Consider the following 15,748-nt stretch of genomic DNA (forward strand, 5'->3'; position numbering starts at 1 on the left):
CTGTGCCCATAAAGGGGGGCTGAGTGACCCAGGATGGGTCACTCATTTCTTTCCTCGCCCCTTCTCTCACTGCATGGCATGTTCAGAGATGTCAGCTGATCTCCCAGGGACACTCATGGGGTGATGGACACAATGCGTACAAATAAAATACCCAGAAAGCAACCCCCTAAAAAAGGGGAGCTTGCTAAGCTCCCTGCGCCTGCGTTTTTCCTTTAGAAAACTTGGGGCTAGGCTGGGCGTGGTGGCTCACGCCTGTAATCCCAGCACTTGGAAGGCCAAGGCAGGCAAATCGCCCGAGGTCATGAGTTCAAGAGCAGCCTGGCCAATGTGGTGAAACCTGTCTCTACTAAAAATACAAAAATTAGCCAGGCGTGATGGCAGGTGCCTGTAGTCCCAGTTGCTCAGGAGGCTGAGGCAAGAGAATCGCTTGCACCCACGAGGAGGAGGTTGCAGTGAGCCAAGACCGTGCCACTGCACTCCAGCCTGGGTGACAAGAGCAAAACTCTGTCTCAAAAAAAAAAAAAAAAGAAAGAAAGAAAGAAAAAAGAAAACTTAGAGCTAGAGAGATTGTTTTGAGGTCAACATAGAGCTTTCTTATAAACTGGAGGGCAACCAGATAGAAGCTGCTCTTTCATGATATTTTAAATTAGTTAAGAAAGAAAAAGGAATAGAATTATATTGTCTTTTATCCTCAACTACTTAATTATCTTTAGCAGAGCTGTGTGTGTGTGTGTGTGTACTTGTGGTAGACTCAAATCACTGTCTGGTGTCACTTCCTTTCAGCCTGAAGAACCTCTTTTAGCATTTTTTAATTTTTTTTTTTGAGACAGTCTCGCTCTGTCGCCAGGCTGGAGTGCGGTGGCGCGATCCTGGCTCACTGCAACCTCCACCTCCCGGGTTCAAGCAATTCTCCTGCCTCAGCTTCCCAAGTAGCTGGGACTACGGACATGCGCCATCACACCTGGCTAATATGTGTATTTTTGTAGAAAGGGAGTTTCACCATGTTGGCCAGGCGAGTCTGGAACTCCTGACCTCAAGTGATCCACCCACCTTGGTCTCCTAAAGTGCTGAGATTACAGGCGTGAGCCACCGCGCCCAGCCATGATTATTTTTAAATCTTTAAATGTTGTTTTCTGCCCCTTCTCTGTCAGTTCTCCCGCTGGTACACTGAATGGTGGCCCATATTTCTCTGGCACTCTTCATTTTTCTTCATTTCTTTTTTTTCCCTTTTCTTCAGACGGCAACATCTTATTCTTGGGGATCTTTCTTCTGGCATCTATAATTTACTATGGAGCCTCTCTAGCAGGTTTTTAATCTTGGTTATTATACTTTTCAACTGCAGAGTTTCTTTTAAAGAATGTTTTTAGGCTGGGTGCAGTGGCTCACGCCTGTAATCCCAGCATTTTGGGAGGCCAAGGTGGGTGAATCACGAGGTCAGGAGTTTGAGACCAGCCTGGCCAACGTGGTGAAACCCCATCTTTACTAAAAATACAAAAAATTAGCTGAGCATAGTGGTGGGCGCCTTAATCCCAGCTACTCAGGAGGCTGAGGCAGGAGAATCGCTTGAACCTGGGAGGCGGAGGTTGCAGTGAGTCAAGATCGCACCACTGTACTCTAGCCCAGGTGACAGAGTGAGACTCCATCTCAAAAACAAACAAACAACATTTATAAATTACAGTAAAATACACGTTGCATACAATTTATCACCTTAACCATTTTAAAGTGTATGGTTCAGTGGCATTAGGTCTATTCACACTGCCTTGCAACCATTGCCACCATCCAGTCACAGAACTCCTTTCATTTGCAAAACTGAAACTCGGTGCCCTTTAAACAGTAACTCCCCATTCCCTCCTTTCCCCAGCCCCTGGCCACCAACATTCCACCTTTGGTCTGTATGAATCTCACTGCCTAAGGACCTCAGATGAGTGAAATCACACAGCATTTGTCCTTTTGTGACTGGCTTATTTCACTTAGGGTTCATCCACGTTGCCGCATGTATGAGGACTTCCTTCCTTTTTGAGACCAAGTAATATTTCCTTGTAGGTGCAGACCACACTGTGTTTATCCATTCATCCATCAGTGGACATGTGTGCTGCTTCCACCTTTCAGTGACCGTGAAGAATACTGCTTTCAAAATCTCTCTCCAAGACCACACTTTGAGTCCTTTTGGATATATACCCAGAAGTGGAATTGCTGGATATGGTTAATTCTGTTTTGAAGTTTTGGAGGAACGCAGCCTCACCGGCAGTGCACAAGGGTTCCAATTTCCCCACATCCTCATCAACACCTGTTATCTTGTTGGTTTTATCTGTTTATATGATAGCCATCCTAATGGGTGGGGGTGGTATCTCATTGTGGTTTGATTTTCATCTCCCAAATAATTTGTGATACTGGGCATGTTTTCACATGCTTGTTGGCCATCTGTATTATTTTCTTTGGAGAAATGTCTATCCAAGTCCTGTGCCCATTTTAAAAATCAGGTCATTTGCTTTTTGTTGTTGAGTTGGAGGAGCTCTTTACATATTCTGGATCATTATCAGGTATAAATTCGTACATGTTTTCTCCCATTTGCGAGGTTGCCTTTTCACTCTGTGGTATCCTTTGATATACATAAGCTTTTAATTTTTATATAGATTAATATTTCTATTTTTGTTGCCTGTGCTTTTGCAAAAAGCAAAAAAATTTGTCTCCAAATTTTTTCTTTTTTTTTTTTTGAGAGTCTAACTCTGTCACCCAGGCTGGAGCACAATGGTGCAATCTAAGCTCACTGCAACCTCCACCTCCCGGGTTCAAGCGATTCTCCTGCCTCAGCCTCCTGAGTAGCTGGGATTACAGGCACCCACCACCACACCTGGCTAGTTTTTGTATTTTTAGTAGAGGCAAGGTTTCACCATGTTGGTCAGGCTGGTCTCAAACTCCTAACCTCATGATCCGCCCATCTCAGCCTCCCAAAGTGCGAGGATTATAAGCATTAGCCACCGCGCCCAGCCAGGTTCTTTTTTTTTTTTTTTTTTTAATAATTTCTATCTCTTCATGAATATTCTCTAGTTGATGAGTCTGCCTGCATCCTATCTTTTAATTATTTAAACACGGTTCTTTGAATGTATGTGTAAGGGCTGCTGTAAAGACTGTAAGCTAAGTTCAGTATCTGGGACCCCTCAAAAGCAGTCCCCACTGTCTCCCTCACCCTGCCCCGTGGGCATTTCACATGAGCTAGTTTCTTTACACGTCTTATAAGTTTTCACTGAAAACTGGATCTTTTAAATAATGAACTGTAACAATTCTGCTCACTGATACTCCGACTCCCCAGAGGCCTGCGGTTGTACTTAATTGTGTGGGTACTTAGCTGAACTATTAATGATTCTCCGAAGTCTATTCCCCTATGGTGGGCAGATGCCAGCCCCGCTCAGATTTTCCCCTTGTTTTTATATGTTAGTCTAACTTGCCAGGGAACACCTGTGGGACAGCACAAGCCACTTAGTGACCAGAGGCTGTGCTTAAGCCCCCAGAGCCCGTAAAGTTTCACCCTTGACCATGGCTAGTGTGGCTTGGAGACTCCTTTTGCAGTTCGGGGAGCAAGGGTCGAAGGTAAGGGTTGAATAAAGGGGCAGCTCAAGCGTGTTCTTCAGGGAGCTGGAGTTATTCTATCTCCTGTCTGTGGTGCTGCTCACGAAAATCTGTTTATGTGTACAAACTCACAAAACTGTGTACCAGAAAAAGTGAATTTTACTGTCTGCAAAAAATAAATAACCAAGATTTGCTATTAGAAAAATATCCCTTTTTTTTTTAGATGAGTCTCGCTGTTGTTGCCCGGGCTAGAGTACAGTGGCGCAGTCTCAGCTCACTGCAACCTCCACCTTTTGAGTTCCAGCAATTCTCCTGCCTCAGACTCCTGAGTAGCTGGGATTACAGGTGCCCACCATCACGCCCGGTTAATTTTTGTATTTTTAGTAGAGATGGGGTTTCACCATGTTGGCCAGGCTGGTCTCGAACTCCTGACCTCAGGTGAGCCACCCACCTCAGCCTCCCAAAGTGCTGGGATTGCAGGTGTGAGGCACCGCGCCCAGCCAAAAATATACTTTTTTATATCTGTACTGCTCTTACACAGCTGGATTCCATTTGATTACTTCAGTTATTGGAAGTTCACTGCTTCCCAGTTAGCAGGGAAATAGAAAATAAAAGTTTTCTTATACCACTGGTCGCTGAGGGTAATTTCTTCTCAGAATACAGTAAAAATTAAACTTAAGAAATTATCATTCTAATAGTTAATAATATGATGCTGTCAAGCTTTTATATCTGATCAGGATACATTTCTCAGGATGAGGCTTTGAGTATTTTCTCTTCAAGTAAAAACTCTGGATTTTGGCCAGTTGCAGTGGCTCACACCTGCAATCCCAGCACTTTGGGAAGCCAAGGCGGGTGGATCACTTGTGATCAGGAGTTCAAGACCAGCCTGGCCATCATGGTGAAACCCGGTCTCTACTAAAAATACAAAAATTAGCCGGGCATGGTGGCACACACCTGTAATCCCAACTTCTCCGGAGGCTGAGGAGGGAGAATCATTTGAACCTGGGAGGCAGAGGTTGCAGTGAGCGGAGGTCCTCCCACTTCACTCCAGCCTGGGAGACAGAGCGAGACTCTGTTTCAAAAATAAAAAACAAAAAAACCCCAAACTCTGGATTTATTTAATTGTTGCTGACATGCCTCACAGGCCTGACTATGACTAAAGATGAGGAGAAAACCAAACAAATGTAAACAAAAGCAGAGATGGCAAAAATCAGGCCTGACAGAAGGAGTTGCGTGGTCAGGCGCTCTGCTCTCTAAGTCCCTGGGGACACTTAGGCACACAGCAGCCAAGGCAGAAAGTGACAGAAATCCCAGCATTCCCTCTTCCTGTGACAGCTGCCACTTTAATTCCAAGTCAGGTCTAAGGCAATCACTCTTTTGAAAACCTTTATAACAGACGAGCTGTTGCGTAACTCCTAACACCTGTGTTAACTACATGCATCTGTCTTACTTTTGCTTTTAGTCTTTAGAGTAAAGGTAAAAGCAAACAAGCAAACAAAAAACAAGTAAAAAGAACAGACAAGAAAGAGGAAAATAAACTCAATTCAAGGTTTTAGGCTGAGATCCACTCTCTTCTTCCTCTTATAAAAGTCACCCTCTTTCAGGCTGGTGTGGTGGCTCATGCCTGTAATCTTAGCACTTTGGGAGGCTGGGGCGGGCGGATCACTTGGAGTCAGGAGTTCAAGACCAGCCTGGCCAACAGAGTGAAACCGTGTCTCTGTTACAAATACAAAAATTGGCTGGGCACGGTGGCTCACACCTGTAATCCCAGCACTTTGGGAGGCCGAGGTGGGTGGATAATGAGGTCAGGAGTTCAAGACCAGCCTGGCCAAGATAGTGAAACCCTGTCTCTACTAAAAATACAAAAATTAGCCGGGCATGGTGGCGAGCACCTGTAATCCCATCTACTCAGGAGGCTGACGTAGAAGAATCACTTGAACATGGGAGGTGGAGGTTGCAGTGAGCCAAGATCGCGCCACTGCACTTCAGCCTGGGGGATAGAACGGGACTTCATCTCAAAAAATAAAAAATAAAAAAGTCACCCTCTTTCTCTTGATGACCACCAGTTCTTCGGCCTTGTCCAAATAGTCTAGTCTCAGAAAACCCTTTTTATCTGCTCTATCCCTCCTAAAGAAGTAAAAAGACATTTTCTTTCTTCTTTTAAGGCATTCGACTTGCAAATTAACCAAATTTTAACACCTATTATTCCATCTTGATGTGGCACTGTGCACGTCTATACTGACGTGGTGTGCAGGAGAGCTTTGGGACTCAACTCAGTTGGAACTACTTGGCAGCCAGGACATGCTGATGTCCTGGGAACTGTCCCCCGACAATTCTCACTGGGAGCAATACTGACTATGGAGTGAAGGTGTTCACCACACCTCGTTCTTCCCCCGCAGAGAAAATGAAGATGCGCCCATGTGAGGCATGTCTTCACTTCCTAAGGAAGTGATACCGCAGAGAGGAACGTCACGATTACTCCTCTCGGTATAACTGCAGGAGAAAGGCACGGAGATGCTGAAGACAGGAAGGTGAGCATGAACAGAAGAGCATTCCTCATAAGGATGACAAATGTAAAGAGGAAACTTGAAAAACCAGCTTTCTGAGTTCTGAGCATTCCAGGAAATTCTATGAGTAACACAGGTTCTAAACCAAAGGCTGGGCAAAAACATGGTAGCACATGATTCTAGATTCCTTTCAGTTTATCAAGGTACTTGGTTTTCAATTAAGTTTAAGGCCTTAGTCCTGTTGAGAACAGACTCAATTCAGCCCGAATTTCAGCCTCAATGCCCAAAGGAAGACAGATGCCGTTTTACTCCTGGCCCAGGCTTAGGAGAGACTCTCTCAATGGCCCTCAGAAGTACTTATTCTCATGTGGCACTGGATGAGCAGGTGTGGGGGGGCCTGCTTTAGTGGGGGGACCCACTTTGCTCCAGATTTTCTTAAATTAAGTGCCACAAGCACCAAAACAGTTACCCAAAATAACCTGATGAACGCCACGAGGACACGCTGGCAGCGTCTGGCAGAAGTAACTGAGGGGGTCAGTGCTTCCCTGCAGCGCCCTCCCATTTAGTGAACGCTGGTGAAATACACAGTGATACGACACAGGTAAGTGCCCTGGAAACAGCGGCTAGGGGATTCCTTCTTTCCATCATCCTCATCGCTGTCACTCAAAATACTAGCCGAGGCCTACTGCACATGGTTCCACCGTTCACGGCTTTGAATTTAACAACTTGAACTCCGGGCCTTTCTGAAATTTTCGTGGATAATCATAACACCAGAAGTGTTTTTATAATTGGCTTAAAAATATGCTAAAGTCCCCAGTTCCCTTCCATTGCTCTCTCAATAATACTGAGTCTGAGATCCTGCCAATTTGAGATCAGATTGTAGAGTTTGTTAAGATCCAGTGTGGCAGTGAAAGCAGACGCTTGCTGGATGCCTGCAATACTGCAGAATTAACCTTTTTCAATGACCACTATACATCAGTTTGTGTGGGTGTCTTTCCAAAACCCATGATCCCAAGTCTCTGCCTTAAAAATGAGTCCGATTTTTTCAGTGTAAAAATAATATTGGCTTGGCATGGTGGCTCATGCCTGTAATCCCAGCACTTTGGGAGGGAGGCCAAGGCAGGAGGATTGCTTCAGTTCAGGAGTTCAAGACCAGCCTGGACAACATAGTGAGATCCCGTCTCTATAAAATATTTAAAAAATTAGCCAGGTGTGGTGGCGTGTGCCGGTAGTCTCAGGTCTGGGTACTAGGCAGGCTGAGGTGGGAGGATCGCTTGAGCTGGGGAAGTCAAGGCTGCCATGAACCCTGATGGCACCTCTCACTCCAGCCTGGATGACAGAGTGAGACCCTGTCTCAAAACTAATAATAATAATATGTGTGCATAAAAAATTGGGAAATATAGAAAACAAGAAAGTAAAACAAGAAAAAATGCTGCTGGCCCAGCACTGCAAAATAACCATGGTTAACATTTCAGTGCACTCGTTTTACCAGTCGGACTAGGCACTACTCACATAAGCCAGCTGAGAGGGCACTGCCGAATTAAATAAAATATGAAAGTCAAAATAAAATGAATTAAAATAAAATTGTTTTTTTTTGAGATGGAGTTTCACTCTTGTTGCCCAGGCTGGAGTGCAATGGCGCGACCTAGGCTCACCGCAACCTCCACCTCCTGGGTTCAAGCAATTCTCCTGCCTCAACCTCCCGAGTAGCTGGGATTACAGGCATGTGCCACCAGGCTCGGCTAATTTTGTATTTTTAGTAGAGACGGGGTTTCTCCATGTTGCTCAGGCTGGTCTTGAACTCCCAACCTCAGGTGATTCGCCTGCTTTGGCCTTCCAAACTGCTGGAATTACAGGGGTTAGCCACTGCGCCCAGCCAATAGTTATTTTTTAAAAAGAAAGTTTTCCATTATTACATAAGTAATCTATGCTCATTGAAGAAAAAAATTAACATACAGGTAACCAAAAAGAAGGGGCAAAAATCACATATAAGCTCACCTCCTAGAGATGGTACTGCTTATAGTAAGTGCAGCATTCTTTTCTCAGGTACATATATACAGACACGGGCCTTGCTTTTACAAAAATGGGGCCATAAACACATCATGTTTTGTAACCTGCTAATTTTTACTTGACATACATCTAACGCCATCATTTTAAATGGCTGCAAAGTGTTCTATGCTATGGAAACACCAGAAATTATTTAATCCGTAACTTATTAGGATGTTTCTGGGTATATTTTATTCAATTATTAGGTCCATAAATCTTGTGCAGTCTAATAATAATTAAAATTTTTTTTTTAACCTTTTCCTTCAAGTTTAATTTTTTTTTTGACTGGACGGCTATAATGAGACAAAGTTTATTCCAAACCACTTAACCACTTTAAATTTTAATGACACATTTGTGAATTAGCCAGAGATTGATTTTAGAAACAACATGTCAAGAAAAGAATGACTATTTAGTAATTCCTCTTTGTAAGGAAATGACAATAGCTTTTTGATTGCCATTATTAAGAACCAAATTGAACAGACACTCATGTTCCCTACTGGATATATAGTTATTGGGAGTTCATGGGTTTCACGGACTCTACGTATATTGAAAGGCTCAATCAGGGTTGAGATCAGCTCCCTGTGTCCTCAGGATTGGGAAGACACATCTATCTTATCTGTGTGCAGCCACCATGTTCATTGGGCCTCATATGTTCTGAAAATAGCCACAGATGCAGAAAATAACAGTGCATGCAGCCTCATGCCTGAGAGGTCAGTTTTCTGAAATATAATGAGGTCAAAGGATTGAAAGACTGAACAGTAACATCAGTATCTTATAACCAGGGAAACTAGAGTTTGGGTCAAACTGTCCTCACCAGCCTTTTCTCACCTCAGGCAATTTTTAACACTCTGCAAACATGTAATTAACTATGTCATAAAAGCCAAGGGTTCTACAGATCCCCCCATTTTTTTTAAAGATGGAGTCTTGCTCTGTCGCCCAGATTGGAGCGCGGTGGTGCGATCTTGGCTCACTGCAACCTCCACCTCCTGGGTTCCAGTGATTCTCCTGCCTTAGCTTGTGGATTAGATGGGATTACAGGCGTGCGCCACCATGTCCAGCTACTTTTTGTATTTTTGGTAGAGATGGGGCTTCACCATGTTGGTCAGGCTGGTCTCAAACTCCTGACCCCAAGTGACCCACCCGCCTTGGCCTCCCAAAGTGCTGGGATTACAGGCGTGAGCCACCGCGCCTGGCCAGATCTCATTTTCAAGTGCTGAAATATTAGGGCCACGATTCCCTGGCTAAGGTAGGGCGGGGTCTTTTTCAGACATGACAGTGCATTAGTTGTGTGACAGTTTTTATTTTTATCTTTATTATTATTTTTAAAAATCTAGCTCCTGCAGGAAGTGTGACACTTTTTAAACAGCACTGGCAAAACATGTCCTCGGAGAGCCCTTTCTTCATTATGATCACAGAAAGGTTTTATTGTCCTAAATGCCATACAATGTATAACAAATAGACACTCTCCGCAGCCCGTTTTCAACCAGAGACACGTCGGTCAAGCGACAGCACAAAGGAAAATATACAAAAGGGCACAGGCACAACTAAATTCAGATGCATTTCTATTATGTGCAAACAAAGGTGGGTGAGAGGAGAGCAGAGAGATGAATGGGGGACCCCTAGGGGTAACTGTTTTGATTGGGAAAGATAAGAACGGCCACCTTCCTGACTCTACAGAACTCATCACAGAGGAGAAGGCAGAGCACTCACTGTGGCCTTAGCCACTCCAATGGAGTATTTAGAATTTCTTTGTGTTAAGTGCATCCTATGCGTGTCACTGGGCTATCTGTTGTAGATACAAAAATGCTGAGATAAAATGTGTCCCTCTCCTCCATCTCTAGTGGAGGGCGGACACACAGATAACACATCCCACTGTGCTCAGATTTGTTAGGGCCTTCTGCGTTGCTTCCTGCTCCTAGAGGGTAGGGGGTAGGGTCCAACTTTCCCTCTAGCTCCCTCGCTTCTGAAATGGGCCATGTGAAGACAGGGATCGACCTGGCCACGGTCTGTGATGTAAAGTACTCATGAGCCAACATCAAGCTCCCCACTGCCCCATGCAGGCTACACACTACCTCTGCCCAGATTCCCTTCAGGTGGCTGTGAGGTCAGATGGGGAGGAGAGTCTATCTAGTAACGCTGATAACATACAGTAGATCCATCTGCTGACACAATATTATTATTCTCACATTATCTCAAGTGAGCCTCATTTGAGAAGAACACTGTCTTAGCTCAGAAAAGTAATTACAAAATTTTCCTGGTTAATTATTAATCTTCCCTAAGTGAGAAAAGGAAATCCAGAGCAAAGTCAGGGCTGGAAGGGACTTTGAGAGGTCATTTATCTCCTGACTTCAGAGATTACATTGAAAACACTGCAAACGAATATAATCCCAGGTTTAGATGACTTCAGGAAAAAGGGTTACATTTTCTGGCATCCAGATTCCCCATTTTATAATACCTTCCTCCTTTGCATCTCATCCGGCAGACCGCAAATGTCAGGGTGCACCGGAATCACTTGGGAGGCTTTTTTAACACAGACTGCCAGGCCCCACCCCATGGTTTCTGGATCAGCAGGGCCTCGGTGGAGCCTGAGAATCTGCATTTCTCACATGTTCCCAGGCGGAGCTGATGCTGAAGGAACCAGGCCTCCACTGCGAGCACCTCTGTTCCAGCCTAACCCTTGCCAGGCCTGACCCTTTTATTCCCGATGGAAAGAGATACCAGTGGGTCACCATTCTTTGGCACAGAGACACACATATACCTGAAGAACAATTCAAGAGTCTCCCAGTCATTTGCTCCCTCTTCCAGGCTAAATAATAGAAGTTCTCCACCCTCTTATCATAGGTATCACCTTCCAACCTTCAATTTTTTTTTTTTTTTGAGGTTCTTTGTGGAGCCCTCTCCAAGTCTCTTTTCATCGTGGAGCCATGAACGAGACCGAGAACCTTAGAGACTGGCTGAGGTTGGGCATGGAGGGAGGGGGTGACTCACTCACAGAACTATGCAGGCCACTCATCGCATTACCCTCCAGTACCCACGCCTGCCTATCAGCCCTTCTTCTGATTCATGTGCTTCTAACTCCTTTACGAGCTGCAGTAACGCTCAGTAGATCTTCGTAACGCCGTCCTTCTGAGAAGCTGAAGGCATTTTCCTAACTAATATTACAGTTGACTCAATATCCTAAGCCAGTGCAGGATTAAGTAAACTGCTGGACTGCAAACCAGTTCGGGAAGGGAGAATCTGGAGCTCGAGATTTCTATCTAAATACCATTTTATGGAGAAAGATGCTTTGATATTTATTGAAATTTATAACAAGTTTACCCCCTTCACATAATAATAATAGTTTCAGGTCCAAGTAAAAGTGTGAAGCTTCTCCTCTTTGCAGGAGGACTGCCATGGAGAACTGGAGTGGGGGGCAAGCCTTCTGGGGTCAGTCCTGTCATCTGTCCCCATCACTTCCCGGGTATGGGAGGGAAAGGGAAGGCACAGCTGTGTGTCGTAACCATCTTTGGCAGAAGCCCAGAGGAGCTGAATGCTGAAGTATCCTCAACCCACCACACTCACCTTGTTTCCCTTTGCTTCGTGTGCACATATTTTCTGCCAGCGTAGTTACTGAATGTCAGGGGCCCAGTTTCTGTGCCCTAACTCGTCGGACGTGGGCTGGAACTACGCTTTCCTTGCACACTGCATGTGCTGTGAGGTACTTAACACATGCTAAAATAATGACAGCGGCCCCGTATTCCCGAGAAATCAGCGTTCCTCCCGAGGGCCAGATCCCAGTATGTTACACTTGTGTTTAAGACGGGCGGAGGCCAAAGCCACCCTCCGCTCACTGCTCCTTCCACTTCAGATCAACAGCTGGAACTCAGGTAACACAGCCTCTTCCGACGAGACTTCCTTTAGAGAGAGAACACTGTGGGGATGTGATCGAGCATCCCAGCTCCAGGCCAAAAGGCAACTGTTACATAGCGCAGTTCCCATTTAGCCAGGCAGGCAAGGGACCCATTAAAACCTTGTGAGTGAAGGGGTCCCAGGGAAAAGGGACCCTTTCTCTGCGTGTCTGAGAAACCCCTTAAGGCTTCTGAGCAGAAGGCTATCCTCTAGGCAGAAAGTAACAGTGAAATAAATCTGTAACTGGCAGCGCTTCGGGGAGAGCTGCTGGGCCTGTAACTATTTCCAGAGGTGGAGGAGTAGGATGAGAGCACAGGCAGATGAAGAGAGTGGCCCCCACAGGACTGCAGGGGAGACGTGTGGTCACCTGAGGCGTGGGGACAGCAGGGCAAGGGCCGGCTGGCTCGGCTCCTGGACTCCTCCTGGGCTGGAAGGCTGCCCTGTTTCTCGGCACCTGGGCCCCTCGTGTGTGACTCTGCATAGAGCTAGTCATGATTTGTCACCCAAGGTCATAACCGGTCACGGCCAGCATCACTTCACCAGGCACACGGGGTAGAAGCAATGAAGAGAATCACAGCATCGGCAAACGCGAGGAATCCCGGCACCGACACTCATGTAATGAAAGCCATCTCTGCTCCCACCCACCGCTGTCACTCTCACAGCACGTACATCACTAAAACAAACACGCGCATGTTAGCAACTCGTCATAAAGCACATGCTTCCCAGTAGCAGAAAAACCTATAGCAACGTCTGTGAAATTAAACAATGGATAAATTCGAATCAGCTTTTCTCTTTTGCAGGACTAAAAACTACCACAGGTCAAGTGAATACTGGCTTGAAAACTAATACCAAACGACAGTGTACCTTCAAAAACGCTCCACTGAGATTCTGATGGTGCCTTATTAACAGTTAAACGAATAACAGCAATGAGGCAGAGCTTTTTGGATAAAAGTATATATTATGAAGGGTTACTGGAACAAAACCCCTTTCACTGCTGAAGATGACATTAGAAGCTTCTGTTATAATTATAATTCATCCGGACAGCAAATTTCTCTTCAGCTCAATAAACACTAAATATGAAAAAGTTTCTTTCTAAAAATAGCCCAAGAACTCAGCACTACGTTCCTTTCTTACGTTCTTTTCCTATTAAATGTTATACTGAAACACTTCCTTTCACTGTTGACACTTCGTGTCATTCGCATTTAAAATCAGACGATACATAATAACAAAGAAGCCTTTAAATCTTTTCAAACTGGGAAAATGGCACTCACAATACTTACTGAAGGCCTGCTTCCTTCCTCACTCTACAGCTGACAGGCACAGATAGCTGGTAGGTACCTACTGTATCGCCTAGGAGAACTGTTTCAGGAACATCAATATTCCTAGAGCTGATACATTTACTTTCTAATTGATGAAGAAATTCCCGCCTGGTTCCCTGCTGTAAGCAACCTGTTTGGCGTGAAGTCAGTCCACAGTGAAAACACACTTCTAAATGAGCAAGGTGATTCAAGTGTAATTTAAAATATTCGACATCAAAATCTTTTGTTTTCTTCAGTACAAATTTAAGTTGGCAATAACGGGTTAGATGAACAGCAGTTAAGGTTACAGAGTCCTATGGCCTTTGGTTACTTTTGATAACTCAGTCTAAAAGAGGATGCTTTAAATTATTCTCTAAAACCTTCCTCCTAATTTTAAAAAGTACTTCTCTTTAGGCATATGTGGATTTATTTTTTAAGCACAAGACTCCCCTTAAAAATTTTTTTTAAAGTCCATTTATATCGTCAAGAAAATTATTTTGACACTCCATTATTTCTACAGCATAAACTTGCAGCACAGAGCACAACAGGAATTAACATTTTTTCTCAAGAGTTAGGTTACCATAGTAGAAAATAAGGCTCAATGACACAATACAATGTTTCTGTATTTGCAGAAACCATATCCAGTAATCAAATATTTTAACATAAAATAACTAATAATCTACAGATTGCTTTTGCAAAAATAAGAATCGCAAACTTTTTCTTGGGAAAATTGAATATGATAGATTTATCGCAGTAGGAGACATTTAAAGAAAAATCTTTTGCCACCTTTCTTAGCTTTCTAAGTACGGACCTCAAAGCTTACGGTTCCCCCAAGAGGTCAACATTACTATGACGGTAACATTAGGAAGATTTAAGAAGGAGAAAAGAACAAAGAGAAGTCTTAAAATTCCACCCAGTACTTACAAGTAGTTTCAAAGAAAACTGAGCCACAATTCTTCAGAAGACTGCTCTCCTGATCATACACACAATCTGAAGTCTAAAATAGATATCCTATCACATCAGGCCGAGAAGTCACATTTCAGCTTGCTAACTTCTACTTTTACAACTCATAGAACTAACGCTGGCTAAAATTAACCGCAGCCGAGCGGCAGGCAGGAACACGCTGATTTGCATCATGTGTGCCGGGATTTATTCACTAGGACAACATCGGTGTCCTCTTAATGGGAAATGTGGCCAAGGGGCGTGCCCTGGTGAACAATACGAAGCATCATGATTATGCTAATTACTGAATTCAGTCCAATAATGCTAACTTCTTTTAAGTTGTTTTTGCAAGTACTGACAAAGAGAAGGAGTCAGCTTTTTCCCAACAGGCATTCACTTGATTTTTAAGCACATTCAAATCAGACCAAACTTTGGCAACAAGGTGGCAGTGTGCGTGCTCTTCACAAGCAAAAGGACATTCTGTCCGATTATTTAAACAGCGTGATTAGATGCAGCACTACGTGAAATTAAATAGACATGGAATACACATATCGGTAAGTCTATCCACCAGAACCTTGAAATAAAGGCTTTTTCATTCTCTATAATGAACTGATTGCAGGGACTTGCTTTCTGGCTCTGCTTCCTGCACCTCCCAAGGAGTCGCTATGAAGACACAGGTTCAGTAAAAAATCACAACCAAGCATAAACATCTTAAACATTTGCAAAGGCACCGTCCTTGGCAAGAAGCATTTTAAGGTGCATTTAACTGCTTGGTTAGAAAAATTGTCCTCTACAAAGCATGTTGGAGCTCAAGTTAACAGGTAAAGACCCCAAGCATACAGCTGATACTTAAACGAATATCAGAACGTGAAATATTCTCTTGAAAATATAAGTACAACTTACAACAAAGGCACAGAACCGCTTGGTATCTACGTAAGATGATTCAGACTAGTCTGATTTGCTCTTATAGGACACTCTATTATAAAGACATCAAAGCACTTTACAAACATCCAGTCAAATCTCCAAGCATCTTTGGGAGACATAATTTTCCTCTTTTTTTTTTTCCACAGATGAGTGAAAGACAGGGTAATTCAATCTCAATGCAACCAACCCTGGATGACCCCATCACCTCCTGAGCCCTCTATAACATTTTCTGTATTATATTCTTATCTATAATCCTATAGACCTTTTCAGAGCCATTTGTTTTCCTATTTTAAAAATGTCATATGTTAGTTTGGACTTCAGGAGATTCACTCTACTTAACACCCACTCTACTTAACACCAGGCCTGAGCTCCAGGGGCTTAAAAAGCACTCCTTGATTCTCTGTTGCAGGCAGGTATCCTGCAACACGGATCCCTAAAACATGGCGATGCCCTCAGGAGGCACCGTCCATCTGCAGCCTGCTGCCCAAAGCGCAAACCGGTCGATCTTCATTGGCCTGAGTTGGAAATCGCCAGCACAATCTCCCTCCTGTTGTTTATAAACACTGCTGGCTGCTG

The 15,748-nt window shown here is 44.1% G+C and overlaps 1 protein-coding gene across 9 annotated transcripts in view; it reads right to left on the reverse strand.

Annotated features, from left to right (window-relative positions):
• Positions 1 to 15,748, reverse strand: part of SLC20A2 (solute carrier family 20 member 2) — a 116,506-nt gene that overhangs the window by 63,364 nt on the left and 37,394 nt on the right. The window contains exon 1 of one of the 9 annotated variants that reach the window (XM_064370029.1): positions 14,231 to 15,510. The exons of 7 other annotated variants lie outside the window; for them this stretch is intronic. The gene's annotated coding sequence lies outside the window, so the exon portion shown is untranslated. Of the gene's footprint in view, positions 1 to 14,230; positions 15,511 to 15,748 lie in introns of those variants that run through there. One more of the 9 variants, XM_064370021.1, reaches the window with a different exon arrangement.

The sequence above is a fragment of the Aotus nancymaae genome, unplaced genomic scaffold (assembly GCF_030222135.1).
Source record: "Aotus nancymaae isolate 86718 unplaced genomic scaffold, 86718_ANA_hifiasm-v0.15.2.pri h1tg000097l, whole genome shotgun sequence".
NCBI classification, from domain to species: Eukaryota; Metazoa; Chordata; class Mammalia; order Primates; family Aotidae; genus Aotus; species Aotus nancymaae.